The following is a 15,956-nucleotide window of genomic DNA, read 5'->3' as shown; positions in this document are numbered from 1 at the left end:
CACAGGGGGAAAACAAACCCACAGATTTAATACAAATTTTAAAAAATGTGGCCTCATAAAACTGTCATTCAGAGATCAGTAAGGACTCTGCTTTATCTACTTAGTGGCGGACATTAACAACTCCTCTGGGCAGACAACGGTCAACGTAGTAATTAGCCAGAAAACTGTGACGACTTGCAGTGGGTTCTTTTTCCTACAAAAAATATTAATACTGCTGCATGAGGTTTCATATGATGCATGGCGACTTACTAAGTGAAAGAAATTGGAAAAAAAACTTGAAATCAGGAAGTAAACAAAATTAGAGAGTTGCTCACATTCCAATAGGTATTTGTTAAGCATCTAGGAGGTATCCAAAATTTTTCTATAAGCCACAGAAATTTATCTTCCTTTACCAAACACAGAATTATTGTAAAACCCAGTAAGCTTCATTTTGAAATGTCGAGTGAATTCAATTCTTAATTTAGCCACGTACATATGTGTGGCCCCAGGAAAGTTATACCTAAGGTCTCTGAGCCCTGTTTTCAAGCCCCTGTCAAATAGGACATGAATAACTAAAGATAAAGACAGTTAACATCCACGGAACCCCTAACACAGTGTGACACGTGAAGGCACTTAGCAATGCTGTTGCTGGTCTCTAGGAATTCCAGGTCTTTTCTTGCTTCTCCTCCCATGGCCCATTGCCCAATCTCATTTTGCTCCCCATGATAGGGGTATAGGATGGTTAATTTTGTGTGTCAACTTGGCTAAACTATGGTAATCAGTTGTTCAGTCAAACAGTCTATATTTTGCTATAAAAGTATTTTTTTAGATGTGATTAACATTTGCAATCAGTAGACTTTAAGTAAAGCAGATTACCTGCCATGATGTGGGTGGGCCTCATCTAATCAGTTGAAGGCCTTGAGAGCACATAGGTCTCCCTTGAGGTTTCCCAAAGAAGAAATTCTGCTTCCACAATGCAACATAGAACTTCTGCCTGAGTTTCCAGCTTTTAGACTCAAGACTGCAGCATCAACTTTCACCTGAAACTCCAGCCTGCCAGTTGCCCTGAAGATTTCAAACTTGGCAGTCCCCACAATCACATAAACCAATTCCTTAAAGGAAATATCTGTCTCTATCTATCTAGCTATTTATCTATCTATCCATCCATCTATCCATCTATCTATCTTCCTACCTATCTTTCTATCTATCTATCTATCTATCTATCTCCTGTTGGCATTGCTTGGCATCCTGTTGGCACCCTGTTGGCAAACCCTCACTTACATAGGATGCTACTCTGATTGGCTAACCCATAGACCTGATGTGGCCACATCTCTAGGGGGCAGAGACCAGAGTCCATTACAAGGCTAGAGCAGCTAGAAATGGGTTTTTTTTGTTTCTCCCTTTGAGCAACTTGCCACGAGAGAAGATTCAGCCATCTCACTCATCCTCCTTAGCTTCTTCCCTCCGTGTGGCTGGAACCCTGTCTTGCCCATCAGAGCTGGCTAGAAGGCTGTCTGTCTCAGGCTACTCTTGGGAGGGTTGCAGGATGTAGAGGTCAATGTGTTTTCCTTGTTTCTTAGTGACTCTCCAAATCAATTCAGAAAACTCTGGTTGGACATTATGGCTGGACTCTGTAAAGTACACAGAGGAGGCAATAAGCCAGCTTTGGTATAAAACTAATTCCTAACAAAGTAAGAGAAGAGCAAGCCCAGCTCAGGAAACTTCTCTGCATTGGTGCTGAGGTCAAAACCACAGCTAAAATCTGGGGGCTTCCCTGGTGGAGCAGTGGTTGAGAGTCCGCCTGCCGATGGACACGGGTTCGTGCCCCGGTCCGGGAAGATCCCACATGCCACGGAGCGGCTGGGCCCGTGAGCCATGGCCACTGAGCCTGCGCATCCGGAGCCTGTGCTCCGCAATGGGAGAGGCCACAGCAGTGAGAGGCCCGCGTACCACAAAAAAAAAAAAAAACCACAGCTAAAATCTAAAGTTAAAAACTTACTAAAATTTTAAAAGAACCCACAGCTAATAACAAAGTATTGCTCAGCTATTCTTGGCTGGCACCCCATGGTGAGAGATAATTGGTCCAGGGTGACACTCCAGCAGCCCCTGGCCAAATACTATTCTAATACCATCAAAATCTCATGCCAGCTTTTAACATCTGAGGTGTCAGCACGTCACTGCTGATGCTATTTATCATCCCTTAGGAACATCTGCTCTGCTTTTTAAAATTCTTTCCTCATCTCTCTTGCTTATATTTCTTGCCTTCTCACCTTTCTCCTCCTTAATTTGCATCTTCCTTCCCTTTCCTCTCTTTCCTCACCTTTCTCTTTTCAACTTTCCACCCACACCATCATTACTCATTCAGGACCATGCAGAGGAGGAAGGAAAATCATCCTCTTCTAGGTCCTGTCCCCTCTGCACATCCACGGAAGTGCGACCGGGTGAAGGGAAGCATCAGGGGCAGCTGTGAGCAACGAGGGCCGGAAGGGACCCACCAGGACAGCAGTCTGCAGGGAAAAGGTGTGCAGAGATGCAGGACATGGGGTGACCTGAAAGGATGAGAAGTAGCCGAGAGAGGGAAATCACACGCTTCATCGTGTTTCTTCGGAGTCAAATAGTACAGAGTGTTGGCTAAGAGCGTATGTTCAGGTGCCTAAGTCCTTGGGTTTTAACCTTGGTTCCCCTAATTTCTAGATACGTTACTTGGAGCAAGTTAGTTAGTCCCTTGAGGCCTTAGTTTCCTCATCTGTAAAATGAAGCAGTAATGTGACCTACCTCATAGGGTTATTGTGAGGATTAAAGGAGTAAACACCTATTAAGTGCTTAGAACACTGCCTAGCACGTAACAAATATCCAAGAATTGCTAGCTGTCCTCGGTCCCACTGGGAAATGGAGGCAGCTTACAAGAATCAAAACCCACCTCCCCCATTGGGCCGCTCTGAAATCCAAGAGGAAACTGGCCCTGTGAGAGAGGGGAGAGGGACAGTACCACTGAGGCTAGCGGGCACAGATTCCAGGAAGCTTCTCATGGAACTTTTGATACACTGGTGCATAGAAAAGGTACACTATTGGTTAAGTAGAACTTGGGCACTGGCCTGAGATCCTAAGCCTCCGTAACAATGGGTGGAACACAGGCACCTATACTCCAAACTTCAAATGTCCACTTACCAACCATCCGCTTGTTAGATGGTAACTGCCCACAACTCCAACACACACACAAGTTCCTACAAAATGTAAACCTCAAGTTGAGGACGTCATGAATGTTTCTCTCGTTCGAAGTGTGCCGCATCCGGAGAAGGCTCAGAAGCACCGTCTTAGACATGGTGCTTGGCTGGAGATTATCTGTCCCTTTAACTGATTCTTTGATGTTCCTTGATATTTCTTTCTGATTCTGTAGTTAGCCCATTCTCTTCCTTCAGTTTTTATCTGAATCCTGAATATGTGAATATAAACTTGGGACATTCTCATACTGAAGCTTGACGGTAGCCTCTAGAGGGCTGTTCTTTTCAGATGAGAGGCTCTTGGCTCTAAATAGGAAGGTTCTGCACATTTAGGCCGCATGGAATAATGACAGAGCAAAAGTCACTGCAGATATGAAAGGAGACTCTGGGTACAATTTTCTTTTTTTTTTTTTTTGCAGTACGCGGGCCTCTCACTGTTGTGGCCTCTCCCGTTGCGGAGCACAGGCTCCAGACGCGTGGGCTCAGCAGCCATGGCTCACGGGCCCAGCCGCTCCGCGGCATGTGGGATCTTCCCGAACTGGGGCACGAACCCGTGTCCCCTGCATCAGCAGGTGGACTCTCAACCACTGCGCCACCAGGGAAGCCCAGGGTCCAATTTAAAATTCACAAATATTATGGGATGGAGGGCAAGAAGAATATGAGTTTTATCTACTAGGATGCCAAGCTCCTCAGAGGTGACTGATTAGGATAAAGGAAGCCTGTGCTGAACTTTAGAAAAAAAAGTATTATTGGCTTCCCACATTTGACAAGTTGAGGTAGAGAAAAAGTGAGGGATATTTGGGGGACTGCACCGACCACATTTCCGCTGCATCGCTGGAGCTCTTAAAAGGCTGACAAGGGGATCACTTCTAGGACGGAGAAAAGTCAGGAAACCAGACGGAGGAGGATCTAAGGACAAACCTCGGAAGACTTGCTTCTCCTTCCCCTTTGCTCACATTTCACCTCATGTAACTGAAGTTTCTCACTGCAATGGCCTTGTTGCATTTTCCAAATAGAGAGCAAGCTCCTGGAGAACAGCCCATGTGCTCCTGCATTGCATGTTCCCACACCTGGCGCCATACTCAAATCATGGAAGACACTCACTATATATGTTTCTTGAGTAACTTAATAAAGGAACTCAACACATACTTGCTGAACTCCTTACTGTGGGAAAGAGGAAGTGGCTTGGAAAATGTAATTTTGATGGCATCCAAGACAGAGACATAATGTATCGTTTAAAAGTAATAACTCTTACTTTAAGACAAAAAAAGAATAAGGTATCTTACCTGGTGACTGCTGGTCTCAGAAACTTTAACATCCAAAGACCCTGCCAGGACAGCATACCAGTTGGTTCCAATATCACCCTGGCGAAATACTGGAAAAGAAACAGCCATGTAAGTAGACCAAATATAAGTTGGTTTTACCACGTAACCTGATAGTTTCTCACTGGTTATTGTGAGCCTAACTTGGACCTAGGTGAGCTTACCAACCTTCCTCTATCTGTTCCCACCAGAACATGCCAAATTTTTCTTTCCCTCTTCTATCAACAAAGCTATATCCTATTTATTCAACGTTCCATGAAGTAGAACTCTAGTAAACAGAACTCTTTCATATTTACAGAGCAGCAATAAGGGATGATAACCCTAAATGCTATAAGATCCTTTGAATGTAAGAAGAATTGACTGGTATTCTCTGTAATTTATCTTAAATATATTTCATTGTATTGTGATTCTTGGAAAATTATTACTCTAGATGGGGTACGTGTTAATAAGACTATGGGATTCAACAAAACTAGCTCACCACCCCAATTTCCCAAATCTATTTATATTAAAAGCAACATGCTTTCTAGAATAGAATTTCTCCTTTTAAGCTAACCAATGGCTGATTAAGAAAAATAAAATCTGTTTAAAAATTTTTAACTACTGTATTTTCATTGTCCATTTTCTTGTTTATTTTATAAATTCACTGCTTTTAGGCATTACGAGTTAACTACTCTCTGGAAATGATTCTCATCAGAAATTTCTGAACTTAATTTTGCTTTACTTTTGTAATCTCAGAGAGAAAACATTAAGTTATTTAAAGAGAACCTTAGTTCTCATAACCATGTTAAGACCAGTAGTTTGGAAAGTCATTCTGAAACACTGGTTCAAAAATCTCATACAGACCCAACTATCCTTTTAAATATCCTAGCTAAATAACTAGATGGAATGATCTGATATTTTAAAATTCTTCTCACAGAGTCAGAAGTCAAGTGGCTCAATGAAAAATCACGTGACAACTCAGTGGGACAGTTAAGTTCTGGCAAGGCTAGTGCTCAGTGCGTAAGAGGAAGCTTCTGGGAGCCATAATTAATGACGACAAGCTGTTCTAAGCTCTCTGACTGAGACATGCTGTGGAAAGGCAAGAACGACAATAGCATCCTACCAAGTGCAATGATAAGCTTAAGATGTGGGATGGCTGAGTTTATAGCTGGCCTCTTGAGTAGCTCTAGCCTTTGTAAGGGACTTATTTTAGAGTTAGGGCTTTGCCTTTCATGAACTTCTTGGCCCCCAAAGACATTATCATTTGCCAATCAAATTCACATTACACATCACAGAAGATTCATTTTGAAAGTGGCCTTAAGAAATAGAAAACAGAGTCTCAGCTCTAAAAGAATGAAGTTCCCGCTATCAGTAAGAATAAAAATATTGGTTTGAAAACCGCATGTGTGGATGATTTTTTTTAATAGAAGTATGACTGTTTCTGCACGTGTGCATATGGGAAAACATCTTGAAGAACACACACAAAATGTGAATATCGATCTCGGATTTGGGGATTGTAGGTGATTTTTATTTTGTCTTCTAAATTTTCTACAACGATGTTGTGACAGATCCTGATAGGTTCCCACTCAGAATCATGCCCTCCCTTCCTCCTATTTAACTGAACATGGATTTGATACAAGTTCCCACCCTACTCTAATGGGCCAAATTCTAAGAACGTATTTCTTCCCTAGCTCCACTGGGGTAACCATGATTGGTCTAAATCAGCCCTGGTGATTCCATGATCTCTGCTAGTGATTGGTTTAAAGATGGGCACATGATGCAATTCTGGCCAATGAAACAATACAGGAAGTCTGCTGGGGGATTCTGAAAAAGAGACAAGAGATAGTCCTTCAGCAGGAATGTTGTGTATCAGCACACAATGCCTCCAACTGCTGTAGTTAGTTGTATCAGAACCATTTGGGACAAATCTGAGTACAAATGCCAACACCTGAGGATGCAGAGCAAAAACAAATAAACCAACAAAAAAGATGGGAGGAACCTGGGACCTTAATAATGTCATTGAGCCACTAAATCAACCAACCCTGAAGCCATCCTTCCTCAGGACTGCTTATACATGAGTAATTGATTTTCCTCCCTTGTATGAGTTATTACTCAAGCCAGCTGAATGGGAGTTTTCTGTTACTGCAGTATAAAGCATCCCAACAGATAGAATAGCACTACTTTTTTAATGAGAAAATACTTGGTTTTTTTTTTTAATGCAGCTGTTACCCTATCATTTTACTCTCCCTACCCCTTTGGTCACATCTGGAATAGACATTATCACTGAGGTTAATCTGAAACATTGCTATTGTAAAATCAGCTATGCTTTAAGTTTTTCAATTACTATTATCATTAGTTAAGAGACCTTTTATCTTGTTTAATATCCTGCTGGCTCCCATATTTCTTGGGTTACAGAAAATAATTATATATTAGAATTTCTAAGGATACTGCTGAATGTATAAATCAGTACATCCTTCCAGCTCCATCTGGAAAGTAGGCTGCCCTGGAAGAACCATTTACATGCTGTGGATGAAGGAGTTACGGAAATGCCTACATGGAACTGAATAAATAAAGGAGAGGGAAATGTCAACCTCATATCTTTGACTGAAGCTCAAATATTTGGCACATAGATACCCCATTTGCTATCCATCCCCACAGGGTAACCACAAATGAGCACAAACTTATACATGAAAACACACCACTGGAGTTGCATTTCTTACATGTTATTCCTTTTTCCAGATTCTCATAATAACCACATAAACAAATCTGATGAAGGAGATTTGGGTGAAATTTCTCAAAAGCTTTAACTTCTTTCAGCCGTGTGAAGATTATATCCACATCTTCACTGGATCGTTCTAATGGTCTATAAAGGGGAGAAAAGGCACAAGGCTATATCAGAAAGAACTTACTTGAGTCAACATGCATTATTCTAACTATATTTAAAATTTTGCAAATACACCAACTGCAAATATTTTACTGCAAATATTTATCCCCCTATAACCATTATAAATATTTCCAGGCCTTTGTCAACTGTTCACCTTAAATCACTAATACTGCAGATGGTGTGATATTGTGATTTACAATAAAAAAATATAAAACAGTAAGAAATTGTTCACTGTTCCTTGCACAGAGCTCCTAAAACTCTTGTAATTTCTTATATGAGAGCCACATGGGGCCTCTTCAGTTATAATATTTGGCCTCTTGTCCTCAGTTCCTGAAATGCTTAAGAGCCATAAAAGTGAAATGGGTATCAAGCCCCTTTCCACCACAACCAAGTTTATGTTAATGAGGGGACTTTTGGAAAACTCCTAGGTAACCTAAGGATGGAGACTGGCTGCCTGGAGAACCACTCATGTGATTGGAGGGTTGGGACTTTCAGCCGCACCCCTTGACGTGGGGGTGAAGGGGCTGGAAATTGAGTTCAGTCACCAATGGCCAATCAATTTCATCAAGCATGCCTAAGTACTGAAGACTCCATAAAAATCCCTGAACAACAGGGTTCAGAGAGCTTCTGGGTTGGTGAACGCCTGGAAATGTGGGGAGAGTGGCACTGGGAGAGGGCGTGGAAGCTCCATGCCCCTTCCCATACTTCTCCTGTACACCTCTTCCATCTGGCTGTTCCCAAGCTACACCCTTTCATAGTAAATCTAGCAAGTAATTGTTTCGCTGAGTTCCGTGAACTGCTCTAGCAAATTCATGGAACTCCAAGAGGGGTTTGTGGAAACCTCCAATTTATAGCCAATCAGTCAGAAGCACAGATAACAACTTGGACTTGCAGCTGACATCTGAAGTTGCACGTGTGTGTGGGCAGGGAGCAGTTTTGTGGGACCGAGCCCTTAACCTGTGGGATCTGATGTTATCTCCAGGTAGACAGTGTCAGAATTGAGTTGAATTGTAGGACAGCCAGCTGGTGTCACAGAATTGCGTAACGTGTGGAAAACCCACACACCTGGTATCAGAAGTGTAGGGAGTATGGTAGTAGCATGAGGGTAACGGAAACACAGAAGGAGGAGCTCTCCTTTACAGATGGCTATACTTACTCAAAATTGAGGTCCTAAACACAAATGCCTGCCGGGGCCTATTAGGTAGAGTAAATGATTATACAAAGAGCCAAATATAAGGAAAAAAATCTCTACTATACAAAACCAGTGGTAAAAGCAAAGACAAATTGCAAACTGCAGAGGTGGGGCTGTCGACAGGGAGCAGGCCTTATTGGCTATTTTCCTTATCACTGGCTTTCTGTGGAAACATGGGGCCAGACGTCATGTATTTCAGCTGTTCAGGGAAAGATATCTAGATGTTTGTTCACATTTCTTTAACATTGTGTGGGCCACACACAAAACATCTATGGACTAGATCCAACTTGTTGACCACCGTTTTGTACTTTCTGGATTAAGACGAACTGGAGAAGTAAACAAAAATGGGATAGTTTTACAGATTATATAAACTATTTTCTTTCTTTTCTTGGAGCCGTTTTCCAGGTCTATTTGTTCTTTGATAGATATGTCACGTTCTACAGAAAATATTCACCTCCTAAGTGCCCCAGAACATTCTGGGATCAGAGGAAATGAGGGGGGCCAGGATGTGACTGAGATAGGTAATGCTCACCAAATTCCCACGTGTTCCCTGACATTTACCGGCTTCCTTTGGTAGTCATGTTGGAGCCATGTTCTGGCCAGTGGACTGTGAACAAATCGAGCACGCAACACTTCTGAGGTGAAACTGTCAAGGGCCAGCCTCAGCCACAACTCTGCAGTGTGTGATGGGTTATTGTGTCCCTCCCCCAAAATATGCTAAAGCCCTAATACCCGGTACCCATGAGTGTGACCTTATTTGGAAATAGGGTCTTTGCAGATGCAATCAAATTAGGATGAACTCACACTGGATTAGAGTGGGCTATAATCCAAGGACTGGTGTCCTTACAAAAAGAAGGAAATTTGGAAACAGACACAGGGAAGATGGCCAGGTGAAGGCGGAGGCAGAGGCAGGAGTGACGCATCTCTAAGCCAAGAAACACCAAGGATTGATGGCAGCCACGAGAAGCTGGAAGGAGACAAGGAAGGATATTCCTGAGAGCCTTCAGGGGGACTTGGCCCTGACGACACCTTGGTTTTGGACTTCTGGCCTCCGGAATCATAAGAGAACACATTTCTGTTGTTTTATCCCACCTAGTTTGTGGTCTCTTGTTTCAGTAGCCCTAGGAAACTGATGAGAAGGCAAGTGCTTCAGATGTTACAGCCGCAAGATGGAGACTCTGTCTAAGTGACAAATAAACCACCACTGTGTGAAGCCCCGAGATTTTGGTTGGGGGAGAGCAAGTGTTGTTAATACAGCATCACCTAGACTAACATAGAGGTCAGGACTACACGGGCCAGAGTCCAAGGAACTTGGGACATTATCAGAGGAAGACAGATCCCACCATGAGAGATGCACATTTTTGGAGGACATGAGCAGGTGACCTGTCACTAAGGGGAAGACCTAAGACACAGCTTTCATGAGGTTAATTGAGAGGCTCTTCCTCCACCCCTGTCACACTTTCAGGCCCAAGATAACTAGATTCGAAGAATCTGCTTACAACCTCGGCGGGCCTCCCAATTAACCTCTACTCAAAGGGCCTGAGCTCTGCTTCCCAGGGAAGAGGGAGGAAAATCCTGATGCATTAGTGCCAGTTTATGAGATGACCAAGCGTCCGGAAGAGCTGAGAGCTTTGCAGGCTTACCAGGGAAGGTACAGCACACTGGGCACAGGGCCTCTTTCCACCTCTTGTCCCTTTGGAAGGGCCTTATCAACTCCCTACCAGAAGCCATGTTCTCAAAAGTCAAGGGGCTCTGAAACAGGTGCTAGAATTTCAGCTGTTAATAAAGGGGTGCAGACAACTTTCAGTGAGAGCCTTTGAGTGTCCGTGGGGAAAGCATCTCCCAAGCAGTGAAGGCGCAGTGGCTGGCAGAGCTACCCTCGAAAGCTCTAGCCAGAGGAGCGCACTTCATGGGAAGCAGTGTTGGCACAAGCAGGCGTAACACCCAGCCACAGCAAGCAGCCGTGTGAACCCCACGGGGCTCCGCTACAGAAGCGCTGGCACTAGCCTGCAGGCCCAAAGCAATGGCAACATTTAAGTCAACCGGAGGGGGGAATCACAAGGACCAGATGAGCTGGAAATTGGCTGGACATTGATATGGTGGATTCTACTTAGTTACACAGGAAAAGAGAGAGAGATTAGAATCCATCTTCCATCAGGAGGGAAAGCAGCATCCCACCTTGTTTATTCTCCCCAGAGCATGTTCCATATTAGGAAGGCAGACCAGGGAGGCCTAAAAACATGTTTGGTCCAACACTCTCTGGAAGAAACTGAAAGCAGCAGAAAAAAAAAGCACTTACATACTTCCATACAGACCAAAACAAGCACAAAAGAACTTCAAGATTCATAACCAGATTGTGTGAGGCCCAGTAACAAAAGACACTTGGAAAGACAGAGCTAATTTGAGATACCCGGGACGAGCATGAAAGCTCTCTTCCTGAGATTTTCTGTGGGCACCCCAAAATTAGGTCCTAATAATGTCTCCCCCATTGTTTAAACATTTAAGCCACAGAAACTATGAAAAGCAATGTTTTCTCTGTCATTCATGGAGTGGGGAAAATTCCGTTCAGCTATTAATGGACGTCTTTACCAACCCACCTCTGTAACCTACCACAGGGGATAATCCTTCCGTTGCCCCACTTCTCTTGGGAACCTATGATTTCCTAATGCCACATACATTCTCCTCTCTGCAGAGGTCATGCCTGGTACTTCCTTCATAGATCCCACGGTACTCAGTAGAGGGCCAAGCACACAAGAAGTCCTTGGATGCGACGTTCCACAGCGACCTCAAACTGGACTCACCTTCTCTCCGACACCTGCCACTGCACCTGCACTCCTTATCGCCGTGCATGGAGCAGGCTCGTCCTCTCTCACCATGTCCAGCTAATTCTACCAACTCAGTGTCTCTCAAACCCATCTCCACTTCTTAACCCCTCCGGCCACGGCCTCATTTGAGTGTGAATGAAGGGCACGTGAAACACGTACTGGGCTAGCAAGCTGAACGGCATGGCAGTCCTTGCCTAGGCAGCTGGAGAACTTGGGTTCCGTCTAATAGTCAGCAGAAGTATTCAAAGCAGGAAGGTGGCATGATTGGATATACATTTTGGAAAGATCACCTTGACTGCAAGTAAAGGCAGGTGGGAGAGTGTAAAGACCAACAGCTAAGAGAGCAGTCAGGAAGCTCTTGCAGTATTTCAAAATGATGATGCAGGTTTCTCTAATTATAGCTCACTCTACGCTCCTTTCCTTAATAACTGCATACATCTGGTCCCCTAAGTAGAAGTTCCAAGTTCAGAGAAGTTATTTTCCTTATCCGACCCTCTGACACCCAGGACCGTGTTTTAAATCACTTTTTCTAAAAACTTCACATTTAAAACATGTTCAAACAGCAGTAGAAAGAATCATTTACAAAAGAAGACACTGTGGTAGGCAGGATCCTAGGGTGACCCCAATGACCCACATCCTTATATAATCCCCTTAAGGGTAGGCAGAAGCTCTAATTTACTTTTGGTCAATAGAATATGGCAAAAGTGTAGAGATATCACTCCCATGATACGTTACAATATAAAGCAAAGTTAAAGATATTTTGCAGATATAATTAAGGTCCCTAACCAATTGACTTTAAGTTAATCACAGGGAAGATTTTTCCCAAGTGGGCCTGACCTAATCAAGCAAGTCCTTTAAAAGAGGGTAGAAGAAGTAGGAGATTCTTTCTTTTTTTTTCAATTAAAAAAAATTACTTATTTTTGGTTGCATTGGGTCTTCACTGCTGCGTGCAGGCTTTCTCTAGTTACATTGAATAGGGGCTACTCTTCATTATGGTGTGCAGTCTTCTCATCGCAGTGGCTTCTCTTGTTGCGGAGCACAGGCTCTAGGCATGCGGGCTTCAGTAGTTGTGGCACGCAGGCTCAGTAGTTGTGGCACACGGGCTTAGTTGCTCCGTGGCATGTGGGATCTTCCCAGACCAGGGAATCGAACCCATGTCCCCTGCATTGGCAGGCGGATTCTTAACCACTGCGCCACCAAGGAAGTCTCGAAGTAGGAGATTCTTTTGCTGGCCTTGAAGAAGGAAGCTGCCGTGTAGCAAAAGGGCTACGTGGCAAGGAATATATGAGGTCCCTGGCTGACAGCCAGCAAGAAAACAGGGACCTCAGTCCTACAACTGCAAGGAACTGAATTCTACCAACAACCAAGTGAGCTCAAAAGAGGTCCCCAAGTCCAGATAGGGACACAGCCCAGTCAGCACCTTGATTTCAGCAGAAAATGCAGACAAGCATGCCTAGGCTCCTGCCCCACAGAACTGATTAGGTAATAAAGGTGTGATGCTCTGGGCCACTAGGTTGTGGTGATTTGTTACCCAGCAATAGAAAACGAATACAGACACAAAGTCTTTTCTCACCCTGACTCAGCTCCTTGTGACCAGCTTAGGGTTCACTTCCCTCACAGAGCTTTTCCTAACAACGTTCTCATCCTTCTCTGAAGTCCAATTGATATCATTTCTTTTTGGAATCTTATCACATTATTTTACTCTTTCACATGTCATGCATGCAACTTCTGTCTTCTTGGAGATACCATCATTCTTCTTTGCATTCATTTGGTGAATACTATTTGGATATTATTTTTTATTAACTACTGCATCACTGTTTTCCTGTTTTGCTTTGTTTTTTTTCTTCTCATGGTTCTTCAGCTCTTCAGGATGAATGTTACTGTCTGTCATTGAAAACTTTCTAAATCAGACAGCAAGGTCAGACAGAGGTTAACCCATCTAAGTTAAGAAGGCACAAACTAAAACCATTGTGGATAAAATAAAATCCTTTGAAGTATTATATAAATCGTAATGGTAAATAATGCCTATTAGCATTACAAAAAAGATAGTTTTATTAGAATGTGTTTATGATTTTGAAAGGCGTGGTTTTAACAACTTATTTATAACTTTTTATCACATCTACCTTTCAAATTAATGGCACTCAAATAAGACTTAACTTTGAAATATGAATTATCAAAATCTATGGAATTATAAATGACTCTCCTCCACCAAACACATCCTTTCATGAATACACATTCATTTTATTTATCCATTCGGTAAACTGTATTGCTTTCCTACCTTACGTTAGATACCTTTCCCTGGAAGAACAGAGGTGAGCAACACGCCAACCCTACCCACCGGGAGCTCACAATCCAGTGGGGAAGGGAGCCACAAAACCAAAATTAGAATACTGTATGGTAAGTACTGTAACATGGGTACCCGCAATGTTCTGGGCTGCACCTTGTTTTACTACAAAGAAGGCAAACATGGAAACTACCAAAGTGAGGTGTACGAGGGATAGCAAAGGTTCTGGATTCCAGGTGCTGCCCACGTGTTACAATGCAATGTGAAAATTTAATGTGCTCTTAAATCTTAATTCAGTCAGCTCGGGATTATCTAGGGACTAATTAACCAGTTTCTGGATTAGTCAGAGCACGAAATAATAACACACGGGCATCTGTGGGGAAAAGTGTACAATAACCACAAAATCAGCAAAACATCTCTTAGATGACTTCTGTTTGACTATATGATAATCAATATGCAAATCCTCTGCCGTGAGGTGGCCCCGCCCTCACCAATCTGCTGAGTAAGCCCCCCCTCCTCCCCTCGCCTCCCACAGAATCTCTGGGGGACCTTTCAGGAAGGACAGTGGATCCCAACCCAGCAGTCAGACCTGTGGGAGGCGTGCAGGAAGTAGATGAAGAGGGAAAGGAAAGGAGGGAAGGGAGGCAAAGTGCTCTCTGCCCAGCGGCCTTCCCATAGTCGTGAACAGAAGGCTCATCCAAGAAATAGACAATAACGGGTTGTAACAGTACCGTCATCTTGTGGGAATGTATATAATGCTTAATTTCCTCCACGACTTCACTTGTATTTTTTCTAAATTTCCAGATGTCTTCTGAAGATCAGTAAATGTATTTCAGAACATTGGGTGTAATGCTAAATAAATACATTTGCATTAAAATGACTTTGCGGTTCGTTTTGTCTCCTTGTGCTTTAACAGTAACTTAGGATTATAAAGAGCTAGCCCCCACTCCTAATGAACTGTTAAGTCCGAGAAAATACATGGGAGCTTTATAAATTATAAAGGGCTACAGAAGCTGTCCTTATTATGAGTACCATCAGCTTCATCAGCATCGTTAGCCACAAAGACCTTTTAATGATGAAAGCAACAAATAAAGTGCTTAAAAACATATATGAGAATTCTCTTGTAGTTTTGGAAGGGTTTATAGATAGGTGTGCATGTATATTTTTCTCTCTCTATTATAACAACAGTAAGATCTCAAACAATACGTACTTGATAATCTCGTCCTTTTCATAACACTATTAACTTTTTAAAAGGATTTGAAATGTTCATCAAAAACATTTTACACAGAGGCCAGGTAAGTATTAGTATGCTAAAATCATGTGTGTATAATGCCAGTGATGACATGGATATATCAAAAGTCTTTGAAACTCAAGATGTTTACCACTTATCATGTTATTTTAATTATATGGTTATTAACCACTTAGAATACTGAAATGTTGACTCTTTACTAATTACAAGTTTTCCCAACAACGTCAACAAAATTCAGAAAGATGGTGTTGAAAATGCATTCATTCAATCTGCGTGTCTGTATGAGAGAAGAAAGCACTCGGGTGATACAAAGAGCATGGTTCCTGCGCTGAGGAAGTTCAAACTGAGTTAGGGAGAATTGTACACATACAGCAATTATCAAGGTGAAATGTAGTAAGAAGTGCAATTAAAATAGGAAAGAAGGAAATATGAATTCAGAAGAAGAACAGATATCACTGATGGATGCAAGTTCTACAAAGACTTCATGAAGGCACTATTGTAAATTCTTCCTAAAATCAGTTCTTTCTTGTTTCTCTTTTTACGTCTATAGTACCACCACTGTTGTGTCATTTATTCCTAAAAAATGTGGTGTCAGTAGGGCTCCTCTCCCTAGAGACCTGTTCTATTGACTTTTCTCCCTATGAGTTTCTTACCCACCAACCTCCTAACACACACACACAGATATACACATGCATATCCATATGTACAGAGATGTATACACACAGATGCATACACACATATGTACAAACACATATACAAACACACACATACACACGGATAAAGATTCTTTGTTGACCAAAGTGTAGTCAGACTCCTGACCCTTTTCCTAGACCCATCTGTGTACTTCTTTGTAAAATGCAGTTTTAGCAAGAACCTTGCTAAAAAGTCAGTTTAACCAGAACCTCCCCACTCCTGATATCTGACCACCCTCCATATCCGATTGGGTTTCTCATCCTCCACCATCCCCCAGACGATATCGGATCACCCTTGTCTTCAGCAAGAATCCCGTCGGGTCAATTTA

The 15,956-nt window shown here is 42.7% G+C and overlaps 1 protein-coding gene across 1 annotated transcript in view; it reads right to left on the bottom strand.

Moving 5' to 3' along the window:
- The window catches only part of RAPGEF4 (Rap guanine nucleotide exchange factor 4), a 253,176-nt gene extending 245,858 nt beyond the window's left edge, over positions 1–7,318 (bottom strand). The window contains exons 1-2 of the mRNA XM_024732858.1: positions 7,222–7,318; positions 4,487–4,575 (exon numbers count right to left, since the gene is read on the bottom strand). The gene's annotated coding sequence lies outside the window, so the exon portion shown is untranslated. The remainder of the gene's footprint in view (positions 1–4,486; positions 4,576–7,221) is intronic.
- Between the last annotated feature and the right edge of the window lie 8,638 nt (positions 7,319–15,956).

Source organism: Neophocaena asiaeorientalis, unplaced genomic scaffold (assembly GCF_003031525.2).
Source record: "Neophocaena asiaeorientalis asiaeorientalis breed wild unplaced genomic scaffold, Neophocaena_asiaeorientalis_V1.1 scaffold96, whole genome shotgun sequence".
NCBI lineage: Eukaryota > Metazoa > Chordata > Mammalia > Artiodactyla > Phocoenidae > Neophocaena > Neophocaena asiaeorientalis.
The sequence above is the reverse complement of the archived record's forward strand: the minus strand, read 5'-3'. Positions and strand labels throughout refer to the sequence as shown.